General features: G+C 43.3%; 1 protein-coding gene across 2 annotated transcripts in view; it reads right to left on the bottom strand.

The window, feature by feature from the left end:
* ROPN1 (rhophilin associated tail protein 1) overlaps positions 1-6,062 on the bottom strand; it is a 31,807-nt gene extending 25,745 nt beyond the window's left edge. Inside the window, exon 1 of one of the 2 annotated variants that reach the window (XM_006078543.3) lies at positions 5,776-6,062. The gene's annotated coding sequence lies outside the window, so the exon portion shown is untranslated. Of the gene's footprint in view, positions 1-5,619; positions 5,747-5,775 lie in introns of those variants that run through there. The other variant, XM_006078544.3, reaches the window with a different exon arrangement.
* Between the last annotated feature and the right edge of the window lie 16,229 nt (positions 6,063-22,291).

Below are 22,291 nucleotides of genomic sequence, written 5' to 3' on the forward strand. Positions count from 1 at the left end.
GTCAACCATGCTACAGTCATATCCACCAGCTTCCTACTGTAGAGTTCCTCTTTCCCATAAAAGCATCCAAAATGAACTTCTTTTACTCCCTCAATTGTATTAGTTGGATACATCATAGCCAGTTTTTATTTATCCTTCTCTTTCATTCCCCACTTTAGTCCTGGTGAACTTAAAAAAAAAATCTGTCTAGAAAATAAAAAAGAACATCTTTTCCAAAAATAGGAAGGGACTTAATCTGACTTATAATATAGTCCAATATGGGGCTTCCCATGTGGCACAGTGGTAAAGAATTTGCCTGCCTGCCAATGCAGGAGACATAAGAGATGTAGGTTTGATCCCTGGGTCAGGAAGATTCCCTGGAAGAGGAAATGGCAACCCACTCCATCATTCTTGCCTGGAAAATCCCATGGACAGTGGAGCCTACCAGGCTCCACTGTCCATGGGGTTGCAAAGAGTTGGACACGCCTTAGCACTAATTGATGCACAAAGAGGTGAAGTGATTGGCACAAGCTCACAGTTTCTGTTGGAGCTGAATCAAAAATTCAGGTCTCCTTCATTGCTTTTCCCACACCACACCACACTGCCTCTCTCAGAATAAGGCCATTTAAACATCATGGATTTTCTCTAAGACAATCCTAGTTTCAAAAATTATGTTTGACTCTTTCCATAAATCACTGAAATATCATGGATATTCCCATTTGCATCATGAAAAGTACATTTTCAGTGGAACAAAACTTTTATTTGCCAGAGTATGTCCTAATTTTTTGTCCTGAAAATATGATTATTGTCTCATTAGCCATATTCTGCACAGTTGCAAATAATGGAAGGGTTCCCAGCATTAAGAGGGGCTTGAAAGTCAATGTTTTCAACGGGCTTCCCTTTGAAAGCCCTTTGGCTTTCAGATGATGGCTCAGATGGTAAAGAATCCACCTGCAATCCAGGATACCTGAGTTTGATCCCTGGGTAGGGAAGATCCCCTGGAGAAGGGAATGGCTACCCAATCCAATATTCTTGCCTGGAGAACTCCATGGACAGAAGAACCTGGTGATATACAGTCCATGGGGTCGAAAAGAGTTGGGCACAACTGAGTGATCAACATTTTCACTTTCTTTAAAGTCAATGAAGTTTCCTTATCTCATTTAATCCTTTCAGCAATCTATGAGTAGGTAGGTTCTAATATTATAATCATTTTCCAATGCCAGGAAATTAAGATTTAGTTTTTTCAGATAAAACGCCTTAATCATTCATGTTATCACATCACTCTCTAAAACCTTTATTGGATCTTCATTTCTTTTCTCATCAAAATGATGCCCTGTCTGACTTTCAAGCCATCCATGACTTGTCTTATTCTTATTAGCTTGCCTCTCCAACTTTATTTCACAGAAGTCTGGATCTTTTTCTACCCTGGGCCAACCCCTGGATCAAGTCAACCCAGCATTTGGATGCCAGCAGCAATATTACTAAGAGCAGTCCTATTTGACCTTGTCCCTTTTTTTTGAATAGTGGTTCTTGGCTCTGTTATTAGCAGATTTCTCCAAATTGCTTATATATCATGCTAGTACATTTTGAAAGTTAAAAGCTCCACATGAAGTGAAGTGAAAGTTGCTCATTTGTGTCCAACTCTTTTTGACCCCGTGGACTATACAGTGCATGGAAGTCTCCATGCCAGAATACTGAAGTGGGTAGCCTTTCCCTTCTCCAGGGGATTTTCTCAACCCAGGGAGTAAACCCAGGTCTCCTGCATTGCAGGCGGATTCTTTTACTTGCTGAGCCACAATTATTTAACAAATGAATAGTTACCTCTTGCAATGCGTCTTAACTTAGCCATGTTCATATTTCAAAGAATCTTTCCATGTTCATATCATGGTCCACAAGCCCAGGGATACCATTTACAGACTTGTGTGTTAACTGTGATCCCTAATCACAGTTATGGAGCTTATGAAACTCACAAGAGAGAAGTCCCTTCCTCCTCTAGGAACACACACCCTCCACCCTGATTTGGGGACCTGTCAGACAAACCTGGGGCCACCTTAACCTTCTTTCATAAGTGTATGAGAGTCTCCATTTCCTTGAATGAAGACTGTTCCCCACATCCACATCATTTCCATCCTTTTACCTGTTCTCCCTCCTTCTGATTTTCATCATAGCATCCCTATGATCCAGGGACTCAAAGTAAGCAAGGGCTATGGGGGGTGAATGCACCATAGTTTTCAACAAAAGGTCAGGGCTACATTTCTCTCCTCTCTCCACTATCATTCCTGATGATATTTAACACTGTATTTGGCTTTTCCAACACAAAATACAGGGCTGCTGTCCTTCAGAGACCCCACAGGGCAGATCAAACTCTAATGAAGAGCCCTTCTGACCATGAAACAGGAGACCAGGACTCTGGTCCTGGGCCTATCTTTGACTAATTATGTGATCCTGGGCAAACAATTAATCCAATAACAGCTTATGTGTCAGGAGTAGCACTAAATAAATACTGGCATACAGAAATAAATAAGTCACACACCCTGCCCTCAGAGCACTCATAGGCCAAAGGAAGAGACTAACAGGAAAATCAGTGATTAAAATAGGGTACAATAAGTGTCAAGATATAGATATAAAAGAACAAAATCTCCTTGATGAGGCATCTTACTAATCTGAAGGCTAGATAAGGTGGTCAGAAAATACTTCCAAAATAGTGATGATATTTGAACAGAGACTTGGATAAGCCTGGTTTGTTTACTGCTGTCATTCCCAGTCCCAGAACAGTGCCAGGTACAGAATAGGTTCCTGATAAGAGCAAGGAGAGAATTCTCTGTGGCTAGGACTAGATAAAAGTATAGAGGTGTCAAAAAACAGAGAGTTCAGGGAAATGTAATTATGGAGGGCTAGCCGAGTGGCAAAAGGGGGAATGGTTGGGCTTAAGGCTGAAAATACAGCCCAACACCAGAATATGAGGCCTGGTTTGCCATGGCAAGGCTTTCAAACTTTATCTTAAGGGCAGTAGGGAGCTACTAGAAGATTAAGCACTGGAGTCACTCAAACAGATTTTGGTGTTCGTATTACACTCCAGTTATCAATTGATTGCCTCTCTGCTCCAAATTCACCCGCACAGCCTCTTCATCAAAAACTTGTCCCTTAGATCGGTCTCCTTCGCTGCCTGGCATAATGTTAAGCTTTATCAGTAGAGGGCGCTGGAGGGATACTCGAGGAGGAAGGGACTTCTCTCCTGGGTTCCGCAAGTTCTTCCCACTAGGCTCCGGGAATGAGCAGTTTCCCCAGTGCAGGGATCCGCAGTGCACAGCTTCTCCAGCATCTGCAGTATACAATCTCTTAAATGCCCAATGGCTGTAGTGCACAGCAGTCAGCAGCGCCCAGTGGCTGGCTGCTTCCCCTGGCACCTCTCTTGGGAGGTTTGCAGCAGAGTACAGCCAGTGTACTGTCACCTTTTCATGGCTTCTTTGGCATCCCAGACAGTGGATTTCTGACTGCCTGGCACCTCCACTTCTCTGCCATCTAATGAGCTGTGTCCACACCCTCTGTAACACACTCTTAGGAGGTCATCTCTTTCTTGGGTGATCCATCTCAAGGGTATTGACCGCTTCTTAAATCTGTGATTCCTGTACTCTTTGGATCTTTATGTCCTGCTAACCAATCTTCCATTACCCAAATCCATTATAGTTAAAAATTTGTTACATTGAACTTTGTTAAATTGTTGTATGATTTCTTTCTCTTTGCCGGACTCTGAAACACACATTGACTGAAAGCTGCTGAGATGCACTAAGAGAGTGGAGTGAAGTCTTATGCAAGGAGCCTGGTTAGGAGACCATGGCAGCACTTTGGGGAAAACTCTGGAGAGCATCCTTGCCTTGAAAAATAATTGCAACTGGGAGGGACACGAGAGACAGGAGATACAGGACTTGGTAACCACTGGGAGAGATGGATGAGAAGAGAGAAAAGTTTAGGGTGACTCCCTTCGAGCATTGATGACTGGGTAGATGGTGACACCACAGTAGAAATAGTGAACATCGAAGGAGGGACAGGTCAAAGTCCTCTCCCATGTCCCCATCGGACTCTCAGGACTTCCATGCGGAGTCTGAAGACCAATGTTTTCTTTTGGGCACTGTGGATCATTTATTCATATCTGATAAAAAAATAATGGGGAAAGATCCATTCTATCTTAACATTTCATTATTCCAGTGCTTTGTGAAGTTCTTTTCCATTCTTAAAGCTCTCATTATGCAAGGCCTTCCTAAATTATCCATCCATCCCAGCCCTGCCTCCTCAAATCTTAAAATTCAACAGATTTCCTCTTATACCTCCCAATGTGAAATGGCAGGCCAACACATACATGCTAAAGAACATAGGTCTTACTGAATATGAAATATATATTTGTTTTTGCAATTTCCCATTTGGTTTTATTGGCGTGGGCTAAACAGGGCCTCAAAAATTTAAACAAAAGCCTGCAATTACCTGAATGAAAGGCTTCAGACACCAGAATCTCAGGAGGAGGGTCTATGAACAACTCTTAGAACCAAGGACCAGGAACTGTATGTATTTGTTTGGGTTTGGAATAGATGATGGGTTTTAGACACATGGTTACCCTTGCCTGGACACACTCCTCATCATTTCATAGGTTCTTCAGGTCTCAGCTCAGTTTTTCCTGACCTCTCTCTGTTACCTTATACCCTCTCAGAGCACCCCTTATTCACTTCTCCTTGGCAACACTTGACTAATTTTACATTATTTGTGTGATTTTTTTTTTTTTTTTACAAACAACTGCTATTCCCAATAGACTGTTAACTCAAGGGCAGGGATAGTCACTTTCTGTTCACAATAGAATCCCTGATGCCAAACCCGGTGCCTGGAATACAGACATTACTCAATATATATGAGGAAAATGAATGAATGATAGCAGTTTATATAAAGTATTAGTCATGTCCTTTGGTCCTCATGGCAACTCCTTCATTTTTGTTGTTCAGTTGCTAAGTCATATCTGACTCTTTGTGACCCCATAGACCACAGCATTCCAGGCTTGCCTCTCCTCCATTATCTCCCAGGGTTTGTTCAAATCCATGTCCATTGAGTTGGCAATGCCATCCAACCATCTCATCCTCTGTTGCCCTCTTCTCCTTCTGCCTTTAATCTTTCCAGCATCAGGGTCTTTTCCAGTAAACTCTTTGCATCAGGTGGCCAAAGAATTGGAGCTTCAGCTTCAGCAACAGTCCTTCCAATGAATATTCAGGGTTGATTTCCTTTAGGATGGACTGGTTTGATCGCCTTGCAGTCCAAGAGACTCTCAAGAGTCTTCTCCAGCACCACAATTCGAAGGCATCAATTCTTTGGCCTCCAGCCTTCTTTATGGTCCAACTCTCACATGTGTACATAACTACTGGAACAACCATAGCTTTGACTATACAGACCTGTTTTGGACACAGTTTTACTCCCTCCATAGGTATTGCTATATCCATGTTAGAGAAGAAAAAGCCGGGGTTTGGTTAGTCAATGGGAGGATTTGATCCCAGATTTTGTGTTTCCAAATCACTGCCCCCGTGTAAGAAATCATAAAATGGTAGTTCTGGATACAAAATATACATATAGTTTGGGTAGAGAGCAATAATCACCCATGGTTACCTTCTCCTAAAGATCGCAGTCCCCTTTTTTGGCTCTGTGAACAGGAAGGGTTCTGAATCCAGGTGGGCCCATCGGGCAGGACTCTTCCTCAGACCTGAGCCACCGTTGGGGTGTTCAGGGTGCTCCCCTCCCTCCACTTCCCCTCGGGGTGGCTACCTGAGGCTTGCTCCCAAGTGGGCTATCCGGCACCGGGCGACACCTGGCGCCTGGTTTCAGGCGGGAGGTGTGGAGAGAGATCCACCGCCTCGCACCTTCGGCGGGCCGGCGGGCGGAAAGCAGCCGAATGTGAGCGGGGTAGGGCGGCACCTGCCTCAGCCAGGAGCACAGGAGAGAGGAGCGGTGGGGCCGGGCTTTGTTAGCGCTTCGCCTTCGCCGGGCTACGCCAACGCCCGCTGCGCTGCCTGGCAACCGCGGGGGCGGGGTGCCGGCACCACCTCACAGAGCCTCCCCTGCCCCCGCCGGCTCCCGCGTGGCCCCCGCCCCGCCCCCTCTGCAGCTGCCCCCGAGGAGTCTGGGTTCCCCAGGTTTCGCCGGGGCCAGGCTGAGGGATCTAGATCTGCTTAGGAACAGACTAGGGATGAGGCTGGGGGCTTTGAGAAACCTTGGCAATGTGTAGCACTTTGCAGGCTTTTTTATGTTAGCGGAAGTGGAGGAGCTTTCAGTGCTGCCTTTGGCTTATGGAAAGAGAGCAGGTGAGGAGAAGCCCTGGGGAACGATTGTCAGAAACGTTTCTTGCAGTGACCCTCCCCCCTCCGCCCCCGCCTTTTTCAAACGTCTTAAGTCGCTCAATCCTTACAGTCATTCCATGAGGCAAATACCCTTATTATCTTCATTTTACAGAGAAAACAGCACAGAGCAGTCAAGTAACTTGTCCAAGATCACAGCAAGTGATAGGGTTAGGGTTTGTACTTAGATTCAGTGTTCCAGACTTCTCCCTTTTAACCTCTGTAATGATCAGAGAGGGGGATGGAGCTGGTGTGGATAGGAACAGAGCTCGAAGTGCTAAAGGTAACAGGGCAAGAAGGAAAATATTCAGGCTTAGAATGGCCTCAAAGTCTCACAGTGACTCTGGAAGTAGGTATTCACCTTCATTTTAGGAATAAGTGACAGACTTAAAACATTGAGTAACTTGCCTATGGTCAGACCACTGGCAGTGAGACCAAATTTGACTCCAGGTCTTGTGATTTTAAGATTTTTCTTTTTTAGGTGCCCAAGGAAGCAAGAAAAGCCATTTTGCTCTCTACTATAACCCTTGTCTGTCATTTCATACCCATTTTTCAGGTGCCCATTGTGTCATCTAATCTTTCAGACCAGTGCACTGATCTAAATCAATGAGTTAGTTCATTTAGGGCCTTCAAAGATTTCTGCAATTGTGAGTGAAAACTGTTGTCTGTCCTTAAAGCAATTTCAAGCATGGATGAGCAAGTGGGGGAGCTGGAGCCTCTGAAAGCAAAGGGCTTTCAGAGCCTGCTGTCATCTGTTTGTGAAGGGTCCAGTCTGTTGGCATTTGTCAGGGTCTTACAGGTCCTTGCACACCTGGAGAATTCTAGATGACTTCAGGATGGCCACTTGTCCACAGGAAAGAATAGGAGATAAAGGATACAGAATCACTGGCCATCACCCGCTTTCCTGCTCCCTCTGTGGAGGGACCACCAGATTCTGGTGAAGGCATCTGCTGAGCAGTGTATGCCTTGGTATTGGACAGGGAGGCTGGGGATTTGAGGGCTGTAGGTGCATCTTTCAGGAGAAAAAAAATGCTGTGGTCACTGGGGTCCATTCTGTGTGTGCACAAGAGAAGAAGGTGTGATGTGTCTTTCCTGCTTTCATGCAGGGTAAATGATACAGAAAAGAATTTGACTCTTTGCCGTGTGAGGGCAAACAAGAAGGTTGCAGTGTGTAAGCCTTGATTTGGGCTCTCACAGGGACCCAGTCGGCCAGACCTTTGATCTTAGACTTCCCAGCCTCCAGAACTGGGAGTGTTAGGTAGTTAGAATAGGAAAAAGGAGTTCAAACTGGCAGTGGCTAAAAAAACAGACAAAGCGGGAAAGCCCATGAAAAAGAAACAAAGGAAAAGTCCGCAGACCTGAGTGAGAACCTCAGGTGAAACAAACACTCCCCCTTCCTATCAACGAGCCTATGCTCAAGCCTTGAGGGTGTACTATCCTTTGTTTGTTGTTGTTGTTCAGTCACTCGCTCAGTCGTGTCTGACTCTGTGACCCCACGGACTGGAGCACTCCAGGCTTCCCTGTCCTTCACCATCTCCCGGAACTTTCTCATTCATTTCTATTGAGGCAGTGATGCTATTCCACCATCCTCTGTTTACTGAATAAAACTCTAAGCTGTAAGCAAGCTGTAACACTTGCCCATTGTTTCAAATCTTTGTTGCAGTGAGACTGAACTGAGGAAATTACACACTGTCCCCACAGGATAAATAAATTTCTGTTTTTTAGGCCACCCAGTCTATGGTATATTGTTATAGTAGCCTACCATTCTGCATCCAGTTCCAGTATGTGCAGTTTTCCCCTCCACACCACCAAGCAGTTCTCTGACACCATCTACATCTGTAGGGTGTCCTACAGTTTCACTCAATTCTGACGCTGTCTACCCAGAGATAGCATCAGGTTGCACAGGTAAGGGCTCAGTCCCACAAGTTAGTCAGTTCAGTCGCTCAGTCGAGTCCAACTCTTTGCAACCCCATGAATCGCAGCACACCAGGCCTCCCTGTCCATCACCAACTCCTGGAGTTCATTCAGACTCACGTCCATCGAGTCAGTAATGCCATCCAGCCATCTCATCCTCTGTCGTCCCCTTCTCCTCCCACCCCCAATCCCTCCCAGCATCAGAGTCTTTTCCAATGAGTCAACTCTTCGCATGAGGTGGCCAAAGTACTGGAGTTTCAGCTTTAGCATCATTCTTTCCAAAGGAATCCCAGGGCTGATCTCCTTCAGAATGGACTGGTTGGATCTCCATGCAGTCCAAGAGACTCTCAAGAGTCTTCTCCAACACCACAGTTCAAAAGCTTCAATTCTTTGGTGCTCAGCTTTCTTTACAGTCCAACTCTCACATCCATACATGACCACTGGAAAACCCATAGCCTTGACTAGATGGACCTTGATTGGCAAAGTAATGTCTCTGCCTTTCAATATGCTATCCAGGTTGGTCATAACTTTTCTTCCAAGGAGCAAGTGTCTTTTAATTTCATGGCTGAAGTCACTATCTGCAGTGATTTTGGAGCCCCCCAAAATAAAGTCTGACACTGTTTCCACTGTTTCCCCATCTATTTCCCATGAAGTGATGGGACCAGATGCCATGAGCTTCGTTTTCTGAATGTTGAGTTTTAAGCCAACTTTTTCATTCTCCTCTTTCACTTTCATCAAGAGGCTTTTTAGTTCCTCTTCATTTTCTGCCATAAGGGTGGTGTCATCTGCATATCTGAGGTTATTGATATTTCTCCTGGCAATCTTGATTCTAGCTTGTGCTTCTTCCAGCCCAGCGTTTCTCATGATGTACTCTGCATAGAAGTTAAATAAGTAAGGTGACAATATACAGCCTTGACGTACTCCTTTTCCTATTTGGAACCAATCTGTTGCTCCATGTCCAGTTCTAACTGATGCTTCCTGACCTGCATACAGGTTTCTCAAGAGCCAGATCAGGTGGTCTGGTATTCCTATCTCTTTCAGAATTTTCCACAATTTTTTGTGATCCACACAGTCAAAGGCTTTGGCATAGTCAATAAAGCAGAAATAGTTGTTTTTCTGGAACTCTCTTGCTTTTTTGATGATCCAGCGGATGTTGGCAATTTGGTCTCTGGTTCCTCTGCCTTTTCTAAAACCAGCTTGAAAATCTGGAAGTTCACGGTTCACATATTGCTGAAGTCTGGCTTGGAGAATTTTGAGCATTACTTTACTAGCGTGTGAGATGAATGCAATTGTGCGGTAGTTTGAGCATTCTTTGGGATGTTTGTCTAAAATTCAGGTTGTCACTTGTGCTTCTAACCAACTATCTATAAATCACAGGACCCATAACCCTCCCCTTGGGTTCAATTAATTTGCTAGAGCAGCTCACAGAACTCAAGAAACCAGTTTACTCACTTAATCAGGATCATTACAAAGGATATTAAAGGATATAGATCAACAGTCAGATGAGAGATGCATAGAGTGAGGCCCAGAAGAAAGGGGCTTCTGTCCCTGTGCAGTCTGGTGCCCAGCTCCATGGCATATGGATGCATTTTGGTTCATCAGCCTGGAAGCTCTGTAAACTCTCTCCTTTGGGGATTTTATGAAGGGTTCATTACATAGGCATGTTTGATAAAATTATTACCTACCACAGGTGAGTGATTCAACCTCTAGCCCCTTTCCCCTCCTCAGGGGTCTGGGGAGTGGGACTGAAATTTCCAATTCTCTAAGGACATGTCTAGTTCTTCTGGTAAACAGCCTCCATCCTTTGGTGACTTTCAAAAGTCACTTCATTAACATAACAAAAGTCACCATGGTCATTCTTATCACCTAGGAAATTCTACTTCTTTACAGATTTGAATGAATAAAAGAAAAAATAAAAGAGGACCATTCATCACTGGGGAGGTGAGGCCAACAAGGCACTTCCCTTCTTGACACTCGTGACTGCTGTGGGAGATTTGAGTCTCCTCAGTACCACCCCCAGCCTACATGGCATCTCTGTACATTAGAAAAAGGTGTGTCAGGCTCGTGTCAGGCAGAGTCCTCAGGACAAAGGAACTGACAAGTGGGGCAGGAGCTGGACTTCAGCCTATTTTCCACCTCAGGAAACTCCCTGGTTTTCTTGTCTGCAGAGCCTTCTGTTTCTGTCCCACGTGTTTCTTCTAAATAGGCACACCATGCCTTCCCACCTCAACATCCCTCCCCCCCAAAAAAGAAAAGAGAACCTTGGTTTTCTCTACTTTTCCTTCTGTCCATAGGAGAGTAGAAGTCTGTCTCTGTGTGGATGACTCAAAGTTATGCCTCTTGTCCTAGTCTCCGCTCTCCACTCAGTGCCATATCTAAACGATGGTTCCTTTCAAGTAAGTTCACAGAAGACACATCTTGTTCCGTAAGGTGATCCTCAGGCCTTCCCAGTTCTGTCAGTGGAGACGTCTGTCATCCTACCTGCTATCCAATCTGCACGCCTGGAAGCTACCCACGACCACCCACCCTTGTCCTCACACAGCCTACCTGCTCCTCTTTTTCAGGGTCTGTGTCATTTGTCCTTCTCTTGTCTTACTGTTCTGTATTGATCTAAGCCTTTAGAATCTCCTGTCTATCCCATGTTTCAACAGATTTCTGGTTATAGTCTCTTTCCTTTCTTTTCCCAGTGGTTCTCAATTGGGGGGAAATTTGCTTAGAGGACATTTGGGTTTCCTCAGTGGCTCAGCGATAAGGAATCTGCTGCCAATGCAGGAGCCACAGGAAATGCGGGTTTGATCCCCGAGTCAGGAAGATTCCCTGGAGGGGGGCATGGCTACCCATTCCAGTATTCTTGCCTAGAGAATCCCATGGACAGATGAGCCTGGTGGGCTACAGTCCATAGGGTCACAAAGAGTCTGACATGACTGAAGGGACTTAGCATGGGTGCAGAGGACATTTGGCCATGTCTGAAGACTTCTGAGTATCTCAACTCAGAGTGAAATGCTGCTGAGGCCAAGGATGCTGCTAAACATCCTACGAGGCACAAAGAATTATCCACCTCAGACGTCATAGTGCCGAGATTGAGTTCTGTGTATCTGTACCTCCAAGCTTCCTGAATGTTGCAGCCTGCCTGTTCTCAAGAAAATGCACTTTGCATACATTTCTTGGCTGAAAGATAAATTGTTTCCCATTTCCTGGATGGGCATGTCTTCCTCTGTCTAAGATGCCTTTCCCTTTCCATTACTATGCCAAGAACTCTCTCTCTCTCAAAGCCCATAGTAAGGTGCCCAGCCCGTGCACTGGGTTAGTCTTCATTTGTCACCATGTCCATTCTCCACTTTTGTCTCTCCCAATCTGTGCCCCATGACTGCATCTCCTAGCTCCCTTGTCCTCCAGTTTCTGGTTGAGCCTGTGGACGGCACCAGCAGGCTGGGGATTTACTCCCCAACCCCCATCCTGAGCTTCTGTTCTCAGCTCCTGTGGAGCTTCCCATTTTCCAGGCACCAGCACTTGCTCAATGGGGCTCCACGACCTCGCTCCTTGCTTTCCCCTACAGGCCAAGAGTGGCACCAGCATTCCCTGCTGCTGGCCCTGTTTGCCACTGTGATTAGTTGGCTTAACTCTGCCCACACTCCAATCATTATTTTCTTAAACTTTCAGTGAAGTCCTTTGAGCGTGCCATCTGCTTTCCACTGGATCCTCAATGACATGTTAGTCACTTGAGGATTCGCCTTTCTTTTGGCACAGAACTTAGAGGCAGGGCCATTCCAGTGTCATTCAGCAGGAATGCCCCATACTGCTGTGATGCATTTACATCTAGTATTTCTCATGTTTCCCAAACACATTACAATCCCCTGGGGGCTGACTTATTGAACAATCGTATACACCTTCTTGGCATAGTGCCGAGCTCTATAAATGTTTACCAATGAAAATTACAACAAAATTACAAAATGAAATTTTCAACAAGATGTATTGAAAAGTCATCTCATTTTTTAAACAAGGCATTTGGAATTAAATTTTTTTTTTTTTTTTGGTATCACAGGTATTTGGGGTGATTTGAATTCAGTAACTTTTTAAAAAATTTTATTTGGCTGCATAGGGTCTTAGTTGCAGCATGTGAGATCTAGTTCCCTGATCAAGGATCAAACCTGGACCTCATACACTGAGAGCATGGAGTCTTAGCCGATGGACCACCAGGGAAGTCTCAAGCACAGTAACTTTTCCTTGATGTTTTAAGAATGACTTGGGCTTTGTGACTTGATGTTGCCTGCTCAACTGCCCTGTTTTGCTTATTTCCTGGTTCCTGATCGTGGTCCATGTATTTGTGGCTGCTGAATAAGAGACTCCAAGTAAAACTGGGAGTTTCTGCCCTGGCTTCCTCCCTTGAAACCAGTATTCTCTCCTTTCAAAATTCTTTGCTGCATTATTCTGTTGCTGCTCTGCAGGGACCAAATGTTCCACTGGCTCCCTAAGTCTAAAACTCATGCTGCATTGTGCCCAAACATGTGCTTTGTAAATGCCTTTTTGTCCCACAATTCAATTTGAATTTTTATTTAAATATTAATGATGCAAAAATTGGTGTAAGTGCCTCCTTAGGGAATCTTGGGAAAGTACAGGGATGTAATCAAATGGTTCGCAAAGTGTGCTTATTTATTTATAACTCTAATTTGAAAAGAAGAACCAGAGTTATTAAAGGGTATGTTCACATTTTGCAGAAACCTTATCCTAAGGAATAAGGGATAATCATTCTTAAAAAAAAGGGAAAATGCCAAGTCATTTCCTAGAGTTATGGTTTCTTGTTCTTCCTGTGTTGTAATGGTTGTTTGTGTGGGCAATTAAAAGCCCTATTTCTTCTGCTCTCTGCTAAATATGTCTCCATCTGCCTAATTCTGCTGTGGGGTTCTCGGTCTAACCTCATCATTCTAGTTACTTGTTATGTGAAATATCCACACCCAAGTTTTGTGTCCTTTGTACCAGAAAGATAAAGAAGATGAATAGAGAGGACTGGTCAGCAATCTAATCCACAATCCACCTTGATAATTTCATAGTAGGGCCCAGAAAAAATGAAGCTGATATAGGCTGAGCAGGATCACATTATGACTTTTGTGAATCTCAGGTAAATTTGCTTTTGTGGGCCCTCTTCCACCATTAAAAAAAAAAAAAAAGTATGTTTACAGCTCTGTTGGCATATGACAGATACAGTAATATATTAAAATATTTTTGTGGACACCTAAACATTTTTTGGTCCCTAGGTTCTTGTCTCCTGGGCCTTAAGAACTAGTCAGCTCTGTGAGTGAGCAGTGGGACAAGAAAGGAGCTTGATTCCTTATTTCAGGGTCTAAAGATACTGAGTTCCAGTCTGTTCTCAGTGATGCCTACATTGGGAGGTTATGAGCCTAAGTAAGGTGAATGAATGTTCTTCTTCTGAGAGGCTTGTTGGAGAAGGGGTGTGGAGGCTTGGGCAGCTGTGGGCCACAAGGCTCGGCCACCTCCCAGACCCAGGCTGCTAATCTCTTTACCTTGTCCCATATACCTTTTCTGTATGACAGTAATGGTGTTACAGTCTCTACTGTGAGAGGGTCTAGGGTGATTGTCCCACTTTGTAGATAAACAGCCTAAGGCATGGTGACATGAGCCTAGGTGGCTTGCTCTTTTGTAGCTGATTCAGATTCTAGTGTCTTGCTGCTTTCTTGGCAGCACAACGAAGAAACACTTAAAATAATTTTTTCTGACTATAAAAATGATACTGGTTTATTATGAAATTTGAGGGGAAAATAAGAGCAGATTAAAACAAAACAAAACTCCTTTAATTCCAACTCCTAAAGCCAACCACTGCCTACTGCCTCATGAAGTTGTATAAACAGCTGAACCCTTCCACTGATGGGACAGGACTAGTCCAGCTCCCAGGACCTGAACCGCAGAGCTGGTTGTTGTTGCTGTTTTTGCCTGTTATCACTGCCAACTATAAAATGGCTGGATTTTACCAAACTTTCCCACCCTCCAAGGCTTATTAACTACAATATTAAATGAAAAAAGCAGATTGCAAACTGTATGTACGGTATGATCTCAATTGCATAGCAACACGCATAACATTGAGGGAGGCAATAGATAATTATGTCAACAGTGATATTAGGCCACAGAAGCTCCAGTGTGGATGAGGGGCAGCTTTTTGGGAGGATGGCAGCTTTTCAACACACATAAACCCTCCTTCACAGGCCATTTCCTATGCATAGGATGTTTCCTATGCGATTTCCAGGCAGTTTCCTATGAATAACATTCTGCTGTTTGTACTCCTAGGAGAGGTAGAGGGGGGCAGTGACTCTTCCTGCATAAACCCCAAATCTTCAGGGATATGTGTCCTCCCTCTTCCCCTTTCTCCCATGCCCACCCATGAAGCAGCAATTTCTGCAGGCTCCCATTTGTATTCGAGTCTGGCAGTGGATTTTCCCGGCTATCCTCTTGGGAACATGATTCTATTCTCTACATAAAAGCAAGGATACAATTAAAGCTACGCATCAGAGAGCAATCAAGGGAACTGACAACACCATATTGCTGTGAACAGGGTGCCATCGAATGAGGGCAGTTTCAGTGGCAGGCTCTTCCTACTGTTGCCACACTTGCACAAAAGCAACTTCTGGTGCCTCTGTAGACCCTCAGAAATAGAGCCTTCCCTGTAGGCAGGAGTCTGACGCATCCCAGAGAGATGGGGTTCTGCAGACAAAATATTTTGTCTTCTTCACGGTCTGGTCCAGTGTCTTTCAGCGTTTCCTTTAGTTCTAACCTGAATCCTGCCTGCTAGGTTTTCATCCCATACCCATTTTCCTTTATGAAGACAGAAAACATTGGCTTGTGCGTCCCCATCTGATAACCCTCCAGAGCTTGATGCTGAGTTTCTTCTAAAGTGTCTATGTCAAGCCCAGAAAATTAGAATGATACCAGGTTAGGAAACTGGGTCTGAATGGTACATTCAATAATGTAATTCAACAGATAATTTGTTTGAGCACCTACTATGTGCCAAGCATGAGAGAAATAGACAAGGGGACATGGGCTGAACCAGAAGGTATTAGCACGTGCTACCTCAGATGTTGTGTTCAAAGACTCCAAGTCCTCTCTCAGTTTTTAAAGTGAGTTTTGAAGGCAGTTAGACTTGGGTTGAATCCACTTACTCTTTCTGTTATCAAGACCAAGTTGCTCACCTACTTGAGTCTTGGTTTTATTACCCCCAAATGGGGATAATAGTACCTATTTCAGAGGTTGTAGAATAAAAGAAATCATTTAAGCAAGGTACAGGTCCTGATAGTGGAAGTTGCTCTGTAAATGTTGCTCCTTCATTCAGGTTTATAATGATTTGGAGACATCAGCAATATTGGATGTAATATGAAATTGGTTTTTATTTTTAAAATGTGAATTCTAATATGTATTGTTCCCCTTGTGGATCATATAATTCCAAATTGACTTCCTATAAACTCAGTGATCATCTGTTATTAATGTGCCAGCATTCATTCACTCAACAAGTATTTCTTAAGTATCCTTTATAGTGTAGCCAGTGTATGCTAGGGGAATAAAAACATCTTTAATGTAAGCTTGGTGCTTACATGATCAAGAAGGGGAATCTGCTAGGAAGAAAATCCTGTATGGAAGGAGTTTCCAGGAGAGCAAAAGACAGGGCTCTGAGACACACAGATGCCAGTAGAGATACTTCTCCAGGGCTGGCAGCAACAGTCCTAGCAAATGCCTGCCTACAGAGGATTCTGGGAGGCTGGACTTGCCGCTCATTCTTGAACTGCATTTATTCTGGGAACCAAGCAGAGTGCTGTGTCAATCTGCTAAGAAGGAGGCAGAGTTAAAAATAGGATATGTGCTGAAAATAGGAAATAAGAAAGATGAAAGATGGCATTTGGGGTTTTCACGGTGCGCCCCCACCCCTTGAGCAGAGGGAGGGAAGCCATCTATTTTGGTGGGGGCAAGAAATTCAGGGGCCATTATTTTAACAGAAATGGAAGGGAGAGAGGGAATGGGAAATAGAAATTGGTGAAAAGTGGAGAGCTGGGAAGAAATGAGTGAGAGGTGAACAGAGCAGTGGGAAGGTAAGCTGCTCCCTCCTCTCCTCCCCCAGGCAGATGAGATGAAATCAAAGAGAAAAACCTATGTGAAGACTTACCCAGCTGGAGAGAAACTTGAAATAGCAAGATAATCACACATGGCCAGAAAGGGGGATTGGGTAGGAAAATAATCAAAAAGCTTAAGCCATAAAAGTGGATTTAGGTGGAAAGGCTGGTATGAGATAAAAGACCAGACTTGGTCACTAGCATTCCCTGGTAGCACAATTTACCCTTTTTCCTAAAGCCCACCTTGACACTCAGCCCTCAAGGTGAATATCTTCAAAAGCATTAGTGAATCAATAATGCGGTGTCCTCCCATCAGGAATGGGCAAGGGTGTTCTAGCTGTGTTGAAGGATGCTGTAGTGGAAAAAATTCTTGGAGTTGGGTTCTCATTCCAGCATTGTCATCAACTGGCCATATGACCTCAAACAGGTCACCAGACCTCTGTGACTAGGTTTGGATATAGACTCTGTCATGAACTGCCTCTCCAGTCTTGATCTATTTATTTCCCTTCGGCAGACTTCCTTTTCTTTATCCATACAGATATTATACTATGTCTTAGAAGCTGCTGCCAGGGGTAAAATTCTGTGTTTTAATACTTGGACGAATGCTGAGGGTGGATCACAAGAGAGTCTTTAGCAGTTACCCACCCAGAGTAAGGTGAGAAGGGGGCCTAGAGAGAAGATACAATGAAGACTCCTCAAGCAGGCCTTGGACAAACAACAGCACTCTGCCCAGAGGATGAGACGGACCCAGTTGTCTTGTGAAGGGAAGGAATGGAACTGCAGGTATGGATCTGCTTCTTTTCCCCAAAGTGATCTCTTTCTGAGGTCCAAAAAAAAAAAAAAAAAAAAAAAGATTTGGAAAAATTGTAGGTCAGAGGACATCCAAGTGCATCAATATTGAGAAGTGTTCCCTAAAGTCCTATTGCTGAGCTCAGAAATCAGGAGTAGCCATGTGGTATATATAGGAACATGCTATATTCTTTCACCTAACAAATTACAGTATCAATTCCCTTGATGCCATCATATGTCCTCTCACTGGTCCCTGAACTGTTTCACTGTTTCACTGTCACTAGTCAGAGGTCCCTATCAAGATGATCCGAGTTATCTGTAGAGATTCTGTTGCTTCCTGCCCATCTCTCCCCATGGCCCCAGAGGAGGTAATATGCAAAAGCTCAATCCTATTCAATGGATAACTTTGAGTCTTAATCAGCCTTAATTCCCTTGTCTAGGGAATCTTTAAATAGCTCAAATCTTTTAAAATTCTGACAATAGGTATGCATTCAGGTACTGGGTCACTAGGTCACTGTCTGAAATGGAGGGTGGCATGTCAGCCTTGGATATTGGAAGTCCTGGTCTAGGAGGCAAGCAACTCACTCTTATATCAAGAGTTGTAAATAGTATGTTCCATATTTGGGGATAAATGTGAGTCTTGGTCAGAAACCTGGGTGGGAAACCAAGGCTGTTACCAATAGGCAGAGTGTCCCCTCTGCCATAGGTGTTTTGTCATTGACAAAGTGTGATGTTTTAGCAAATTGAATGGCTACCACAACCTCTTGCCTTACAGCAAACCCTGCATAGGGATAGACTGGTGGCAAAGTCAACTTGAGCTTTTATCTGAGTTAGGGCTATGCTCCTTCAACTGCCAACCTCGGACAGGCAGCATCAGCACTGCCTGAGAGGGAGCTTGTCAAAAAGCAGAGTCTCAGGCCTCATGCCAGACCTACTGGATCATAACTGCATTTGACAAGATTCCCATGTGATCTGTATGCTCACTAGAGGTTAAGAAGCCCTGGGTTAGGGTTCTCCTTTAAAAAAGAATACAAACATCTCTTCTAGCAGGTTACCATAGGCCAGTCATTTACAATGAAATGAGAATGGTTTAAGCAAATTACTTTATTTATCTCTTTGCTAACATAAGCCAGATGGGAATTTTGTTTGAAAGGGAGGAAGAAATCATCAAATTTCCAATCCTTGACCCCTATTCCAGCCTCAGCCCTACCACAGGGATCTGGCATATAGTAGGACTCAACACACTTTTGTTTTGCTTTTTTGCTGTTTAGCTGAGTAACTGACTTACAATAACAAAGGATATGTAGTTTTATGGGTATCATGATTTGCTATATGCTCAGGTGTGGTAGGCAGAATAATGGATCCCAAAATGTCTACATGGAGCCCGTGAATCCCTAAAACCTGTGAATGTGTTAACTTACCTGGCATTGAGGGATTAGTCACACAACTTTAAGATAGGCAGATATTTCTGGAGTATTCAGGTGGACTTCATGTAATCACAATGATTCTGAAAAGTGAAAGAGGCTGGCAGAAGAGAAGGTCAGGGTCAGAGAAGGACATGTAAGAAAAACTAGGCCTGCCCTTATTGGAGGTGGAGGAAGAGGGCCATGAGTCAAGGGATGGGGGTGATTCCTACACACTGGAAAAGTCAAGTGAATGAGTTTTCCTTAGAGCCTCCAGAAAGGAACGCAGCCCTGACAACACTTTGATTTTTGCCCAGTGAGACCTGTGGTTGACTTCTTACCTATAGAGCTGTGCAACAATAATTCATGTTGTTTTAAGCCACTAAAATTGTGCAACATACAGCATCAATAGGAAACTAATACACCATACCAGGGAACAGTTAGTTCATTCATTTTTAATGTGAATGGCAAAATCTATCCATCAATCTATCTACCTACCTGTCTGTCTATCATCCATCTACCTATTATCTATCTATCTCTATTTTTTTCTTTCTTATATCCTTTGGGGTTCAAGTGTACATGCTTGAGTTGATCCCATCCTCAGTTCATGGAATATCATCATCTATCCATGGAATGGCCCTCTTTCTTTTCAAGAAAAAAATCAATTTTAATGTGTTTTCCCTTCACCCACCATTCCCAATCTCCCTGCCCTCCTCCCATAGGCATCTACTCTAATATATTTAATATAGTCCTTCCAATACATCTGACACATGTTTATTTAGATATATGAGCAACTTTAACAAAAATACACAAGGCTGTTTTATGTGGGTGTGTGATACATAAATGAATTGGGGTATAAATCTTATTTTTATTTTTTTCTCTCAACTCTGTTCTTGAGATCAATCCAGGTTTCTGTATATCTGGTTCATTATGCTTCTGTATGCATACACTTTTACTTGTCCATGCATTAGAGATGGACATCTAGGTGGTCCCCAACACTCAGGCAATGAACTTCCTTAGACACATCTCCTTGTGTTCCCTAGGAGGAATTTCCCTTCAGGTATACACAGTAACGGGGTTGGTAGATTTTGCTGCTAAGCTGCTGCTAAGTCACTTCAGTCCTGTCCGACTCTGTGCGGCCCCATAGACAGCAGCCCACCAGGCTCCCCCGTCCCTGGGATTCTCCAGGCAAGAACACTGGAGTGGGTTGCCATTTCCTTCTCCAATGCATGAAAGTGAAAAGTGAAAGTGAAGTTGCTCAGTCAGGTCCAACTCTTAGCGACCCCATGGACTGCAGCCTACCAGGCTCCTCCGTCCATGGGATTCTCCAGGCAAGAGTACTGGAGTGGGGTGCCATTGCCTTCTCCCTTGGTAGATTTTAAGGTACTCAATTCTACTTCAGAATGGCTATACCAGCTGTGGATGAGGGTCTGATTTCCCCACCTCCTTGCCAATGCTTAGTAATATCTGACTCAAAAAGTATATACAGCTATGGGCAACAGCTAACTGTGAAAGGAAGTAGAGATGATTTAGTGGAAATCATGCTATGAATGAAGAATGTTTGGGAATATATAGAAAATAATTCTTGGAGGAAGAGAGTCTTAGAAGAAGAGATAAACATGGCTGGAAAGAGGAAAGCCTTCCAGGCAGGAAAGATGTGTGCAGGGCTCACAGGGGTTCGGACTGATCACTGTTGAGTGATCCTTAAGGGCAGAGATGATCTCTCTTCCTCTGACTATAGTTATCTGGCACTCAGTCCATCCCCTTCCCACCCAAGGAAAAAGATCTCTGAATTTCCCTGGGGATATGACAGACTCTCAGCTTCCAACTCCCCTCTCTTCCTTAACTCTCTCTTTGCCACTTTGAAAATTTATACAGTTTAATGAATTTTGACAGATGCATACCCTTGTGAAACCATGATCACAATCAAACTGTAGGACATGTCCGTGCTTGCATGAGTGCATGCTAAGTCACTTCAGTCCTGTCTGACTCTTTTTGGGACCCCATGGACTGTAGCCCACCAGGCTCCTCTGTCCATGGGATTTCCCAAGCAAGAATACTGGAGTGGCTTGCCACGCCTTCCTCCAGCGGATCTTCCTGATCCAGGGGTCAAACCCGTGTCTCTTATGTCTCCTGCACTGGCAGGCGGGTTCTTTACCACTAGCACCACCTGGGAAGCCCAGGACATGTCCAGGCTCCCCTAAAAGTTTCCTTAGACATATCTGCAGAACATCATTCCCTCTGTCCATAGCCCCACGGAACCACTGATCTCTTTTCTGTCACTCTAGGGAAGTTTACATTTTCCAAAATTCTGTATAAATAGAGTTTTATAATATATTCTCTTTAGTGTCTGGCTTTTTTCATTATGATTATCTATTTTGAGATTCATCCATCTTATTGGCATATCAAAATTTTTACTTTTTAAATTGCTGAATAGTATTCCATTGTATGAGTACATGACATTTTATCTGTTTCCTTGTTGAGAGACATTTAAGTTGCTTTCTCTTTGGGGCTATTATGATTAAAGCTGCTATGAATATTCATGTACAAATTTCCATGTTTGCTTTAATTCTCTTGGATAAATAGGAGTTCAATGATTTGACTAAATGACAGGTGTATGTTTAACATTTTAAAAAATTACTACATTCTTTTTCAAAGTGACTGTACTATTTTACATCCCCAGTAGTATTATAGAAGAGTTCCAGTTAATCCATATCCTTGTCAATGGTTGATATGGTCAGTCTTTTTAAATTTGTTCCTATTCTAAAGGGTGTGTAATGGTATACCATGATTTTAATTACCAACAATTAATGATGTGGAGCATTTTTATGTGCTTATTGGCCATTCATAACCTTCTCTCATGAAATGCTGCTTCAGTTTTTGACCATTTTAAAATTTCATTCTTTGCATTTTTATTATTGATTTGTACATGTTCTTTATATATTCTGAGTATAAGTCATTTGCTATATATGTGTGCTACAAATATTTTTCCCATTCTGTGGCATAACTTTTCATTTTTAAAAACAGTATCAGTTTAAAAACAGTTTAAAGACAGCTCAAAGAGCAGCATATAAAATTTTTAATGAATCCCAATCTATTAACTGTTTTATCTTTTGTGTATACTAAGAAATCTTTTCATACCCTGAGATTGCAAAGTTTTTCTCCTGTGTTTTCTTTTAGAAATTGTAGGGTTTAGGATTTTATATCTTTGTGCATAATCTTCCTCCTCTGATCTCTCAGATCCTTGGGTCCATGGCTCTTTCCTGGAAGGGTCAGTAGCATCTCTTTGTATCTATAAGGGGAATAAACCTGAAGACCTAGCTGGCATCCTTTATATATAATGTATTCTTGCCCAAAGTGAATCTAATATATAATGAGAAGGACCTAGTTGGAGTCCATTATATATGATGCTGTGTACTTCATAATGTATCTCAGCAGGAGATATATAATATCAGATTATTTGACTAGTGGTGATGCTAAATTTGATCATGTGGTTAAAATGGTAACTTTCAGATATATGTTTTTCCTTTGCAGCTACAAACAATTTGTGAGATGATACTATTTACCAGTATACTTTTTCATTTCTTTTCCCTTTTTTTGTTTTGGTTGCTTCATGCAGCATGTGAGATCTTAGCTCCCCAATCAGGGATCCAACCCATGGCTCTGCAATGGGAGTGTGGAATCTTAACCACTGGGCCACCAGGGAAGTCACCAGAATACTTTTAAAATTATC

The sequence above is a fragment of the Bubalus bubalis genome, chromosome 1 (genome assembly GCF_019923935.1).
Source record: "Bubalus bubalis isolate 160015118507 breed Murrah chromosome 1, NDDB_SH_1, whole genome shotgun sequence".
NCBI classification, from domain to species: domain Eukaryota; kingdom Metazoa; phylum Chordata; class Mammalia; order Artiodactyla; family Bovidae; genus Bubalus; species Bubalus bubalis.